The sequence below is a fragment of the Etheostoma cragini genome, unplaced genomic scaffold (genome assembly GCF_013103735.1).
Source record: "Etheostoma cragini isolate CJK2018 unplaced genomic scaffold, CSU_Ecrag_1.0 ScbMSFa_151, whole genome shotgun sequence".
In the NCBI taxonomy this organism is placed as follows: domain Eukaryota; kingdom Metazoa; phylum Chordata; class Actinopteri; order Perciformes; family Percidae; genus Etheostoma; species Etheostoma cragini.
In genome coordinates this window covers 1-4,568 of record NW_023265573.1, presented here as the reverse complement: position 1 = coordinate 4,568, position 4,568 = coordinate 1, and the positions used below count along the sequence as shown (strand labels likewise).

The following is a 4,568-nucleotide window of genomic DNA, read 5'->3' as shown; positions in this document are numbered from 1 at the left end:
ATACTATAATGTCTTTTTTCATCAGTTTTTTAACATACTATACTATGTCTTTTTCATCACTTTTTTGACATACTATACCATGTCTTTTTTTCACTGTTTTGACAAACTAAACTTTGTCTGTTTTAACACTTTTATAACATACTATACTGTATCTTTTTTATCACTGTTTTGACATACTGTACCATGACTTTCGTCACTTTATTCAAACATACTCTACTTTCCTACATTACTATACAATGACTTTTGTAATCATTTTTTCCACTAAAGACATTTTTTGAGGACAGTACGATGAGGATGGGCTTCGAACCCACGCGTGCAGAGCACAATGGATTAGCAGTCCATCGCCTTAACTACTCAGCCACCTCATCTTTAATACGTGGACTGTACCATTTTATTCACTTTCTGGACATGCTATACTAAGTGTTTTTTATCACTGTTTTGACATACTTTACTATGTCTTTTTTATCAGTTTTATAACATACTATACTATGTCTTTTTTCTCACTTTTTTGACATACTATACTATGTCTTTTTTATCACTTTTATAACACACTAAACTGTCTTTTTTATCACTTGTTTGACATACAATACTATGTCTTTTTCATCACGTTTTTGACATACTATATTATGTCTTTTTTATCACTGTTTTGACAAACTAAACTTTGTCTGTTTTATCACTTTTATAACATTCTATGCTATGTCTTTTTTATCAGTCTTATAACATACTATAGTATGTCTTTTTTATCACTGTTTTGACATACTATACTATGTCTTTTTTATCAATTTTATAACATATCATACTATGTCTTTTTTTTATAAATTTAATAACATACTGTAATATGTCTTTTTATCACTATACTATGGGACTTAATTCATCACTTTATCAACATACTGTACTATGACCGTTTTTAATATTTTTTTTAACATACTGTCCAATGACTTTTGTCACTTCATTCAACATACTCTATATTACTATACAATGACTTTCGTAATAATTTTTTTCACTAAAGACAGCTTTTTGAGGACAGTACGATGAGGATGGGATTCGAACCCACGCGTGCAGAGCACAATGGATTAGCAGTCCATCTCCTTAACCACTCGGCCACCTCATCTTCAATACGTGGACTATACCATTTTATTCACTTTCTGGACATCCTATACTAAGTGTTTTTTATCATTGTTTTGACATACTATACTATGTCTTTTTTATCAATTTTTTAACATCCTAAACTATGTCTTTTTATCACTTTTATAATATACTATACTATGTCTTTTTCATCAGTTTTATAACATACTATACTATGTCTTTTTTATCAGTTTTAAAACATACTATACTATGTCTTTTTTCTCACTTTTTTGACATACTATACTATGTCTTTTTTATCACTTTTATAACACACTAAACTGTCTTTTTTATCACTTGTTTGACATACAATATTATGTCTTTTTCATCACTTTTTTGACATACTATACTATGTCTATGTTATCACTTTTATAACATCCTAAACTATGTCTTTTTATCACTTTTATAACATACCATACTATGTCTTATTTTTATAAATATAACAACATAGTGTAATATGTCTTATTATCACTATACTATGGGACTTAATTCTTCACTTTATCGACATACTGTACTATGACCGTTTTTAATATTTGTTTTAACATACTGTCCCATGACTTTTGTCACTTTATTCAACATACTCTATATTACTATACTATGACTTTCGTAATCATTTATTTTGGTATTTTGAGGACAGTACGATGAGGATGGGATTCGAACCCACGCGTGCAGAGCACAATGGATTAGCAGTCCATCGCCTTAACCACTCGGCCACCTCATCTTCTATACGTGGCCGAAGTTTAGTCTGTTTTGACAAACTAAACTTTGTCTGTTTTAACACTTTTATAACATACTATACTATATCTTTTTTATCACTGTTTTGACATACTGTACCATGACTTTCGTCACTTTATTCAAACATACTCTACTTTCCTACATTACTATACAATGACTTTTGTAATCATTTTTTCCACTAAAGACATTTTTTGAGGACAGTACGATGAGGATGGGATTCAAACCCACGCGTGCAGAGCACAATGGATTAGCAGTCCATCGCCTTAACCACTCGGCCACCTCATCTTCTATACGTGGACTGTACCATTTTATTCACTTTCTGGTCATACTATACTAATTTTTTTTTATCACTGTTTTGACATACTATACTACAGTATGTCTTTTTTATCAATTTTGTAACATCCTATACTATGTCTTTTTCACCAGTTTTATAACATACTATACTATGTCTTTTTTATCACTGTTTTGACATACTATACTAAGTCTTTTTTATCAATTTTGTAACATACTAAACTATGTCTTTCTATCACGATTATAGCATACTATACTATGTCTTTTTTATCACTTATTTGACATACAATACTATGTCTTTTTTATCACTTTTATAACATACTATACTATGTATTTTTTTTATAAATTCAATAACATACTGTAAAATTTCTTTTTATCACTGTAATATCACTATACTATGGGACTTATTTCATCACTTTGTCAACATACTGTACTATGTCTTTTTTATCACTGTTTTGATACACTAAACAATGTCTTTTTTATCACTTTTATAACATACTAAACTATTTCTTTTTATCACATTTTTGACATACTATACTATGTCTTTTTTTCATAAATTAAATAACATACTGTAATATGTCTTTTTATCACTATACTATGGGACTTAATTCATCACTTTGTCAACATACTGTACTATGACTGTTTGTAATAATTTTTTTGACACACTGTACCATGACTTTCGTCACTTTATTAAACATACTCTACTTTCCTACATTTTTATACAATGACTTTTGTAATCATTTTTTTCACTAAAGACAGTTTTTTGAGGACAGTACGATGAGGATGGGATTCAAACCCACGCGGGCAGAGCACAATGGATTAGCAGTCCATCGCCTTAACCACTCAGCCACCTCATCTTCTATACGTGGACTATACCATTTACTATACTATACTAAGGCTTTTTTTATGACTGTTTTGACATACTATACGAAAGTATGTCTTTTTCATCATTTTTGTAACATCCTAAACCATGTCTTTTTATCACTTTTTTGACATACTATACTATGTCTTTTTTTTCACTGTTTTGACAAACTAAACTTTGTCTGTTTTATCACTTATTTAACATACTATACTATGTCTTTTTTATCACTGTTTTGACATACTATACTACAGTATGTCTTTTTTATCAATTTTGTAACATCCTAAACCATGTCTTTTTTATCACTTTTATAACATACTATACTATGTCTTTTTTTATCAGTTTCATAACATACTATACTATGTCTTGTTCATCACTTTTTTGACATACTATACTATGTCTTTTTTATCACTGTTTTGACAAACTAAACTTTGTCTGTTTTATCACTTTTATAACATTCTATCCTATGTCTTTCTTATCAGTCTTAGAACATACTATAGTATGTCTTTTTTATCAATTTTATAACATACCATACCATGTCTTTTTTTTATGAAATTAATAACATACTGTAATATGTCTTTTTATCACTATATTATCACTATACTATGGGACTTAATTCATCACTTTATCGACATACTGTACTATGACTGTTTCTAATATTTTTTTTAACATACTGTCCCATGACTTTTGTCACTTTATTCAACATACTCTACATTACTATACAATGACTTTTGTAATCATTTTTTCCACTAAAGACATTTTTTGAGGACAGTACGATGAGGATGGGATTCAAACCCACGCGTGCAGAGCACAATGGATTAGCAGTCCATCGCCTTAACTACTCGGCCACCTCATCTTTAATACGTGGACTGTACCCTTTTTTCACACTTTCTGGACATACTATACTATGTCTTTTTTATCACTGTGTTGACATACTATACTATGTCTTTTTTATCAATGTTGTAACTTACTAAACTATGTATTTTTATCACTTTTATAACATACTATACTATGTCTTTTTTATCAGTTTTATAACATACTATACTATGTCTTTTTTATAACATACTATACTGTCTTTTTTCATCAGTTCTTTAACATACTATACTATGTCTTTTTCATCACTTTTTTGACATACTATACTATGTCTTTTTTTTCACTGTTTTGACAAACTAAACTTTGTCTGTTTTTTCACTTTTATAACATACTATACTATGTCTTTTTTATCACTGTTTTGACATACTGTACCATGACTTTCGTAACTTTACTCAACATACTCTACTTTCCTACACTACTATACGATGACTTTTGTAATCATTTTTTCCACTAAAGACAGTATTTTGAGGACAGTACGATGAGGATGGGATTCGAACCCACGCGTGCAGAGCACAACGGATTAGCAGTCCATCGCCTTAACCGCTCGGCCACCTAATCTTCTATACGTGGACTGTACCATTTTATTCACTTTCTGGACATGCTATACTAAGTCTTTTTTATCACTGTTTTGACATACTATACTATGTCTTTTTTATCAATTTTGTAACATCCTAAACTATGTCTTTTT

General features: G+C 29.6%; 7 non-coding genes across 7 annotated transcripts; all 7 read right to left on the bottom strand.

The window, feature by feature from the left end:
* Window positions 1-286: 286 nt before the first annotated feature.
* Window positions 287-368, bottom strand: trnas-gcu. Its single transcript has one exon. It is a non-coding gene; the product is annotated as a tRNA-Ser (tRNA).
* A 661-nt stretch (window positions 369-1,029) lies between these two features.
* Window positions 1,030-1,111, bottom strand: trnas-gcu. Its single transcript has one exon. It is a non-coding gene; the product is annotated as a tRNA-Ser (tRNA).
* Window positions 1,112-1,761: 650 nt separating this feature from the next.
* trnas-gcu lies at window positions 1,762-1,843 on the bottom strand. The gene has a single exon. It is a non-coding gene; the product is annotated as a tRNA-Ser (tRNA).
* Window positions 1,844-2,060: 217 nt separating this feature from the next.
* On the bottom strand, window positions 2,061-2,142 carry trnas-gcu. The gene has a single exon. It is a non-coding gene; the product is annotated as a tRNA-Ser (tRNA).
* Window positions 2,143-2,923: 781 nt separating this feature from the next.
* trnas-gcu lies at window positions 2,924-3,005 on the bottom strand. Its single transcript has one exon. It is a non-coding gene; the product is annotated as a tRNA-Ser (tRNA).
* Window positions 3,006-3,781: 776 nt separating this feature from the next.
* Window positions 3,782-3,863, bottom strand: trnas-gcu. The gene has a single exon. It is a non-coding gene; the product is annotated as a tRNA-Ser (tRNA).
* Window positions 3,864-4,356: 493 nt separating this feature from the next.
* trnas-gcu lies at window positions 4,357-4,438 on the bottom strand. Its single transcript has one exon. It is a non-coding gene; the product is annotated as a tRNA-Ser (tRNA).
* Window positions 4,439-4,568: the final 130 nt, after the last annotated feature.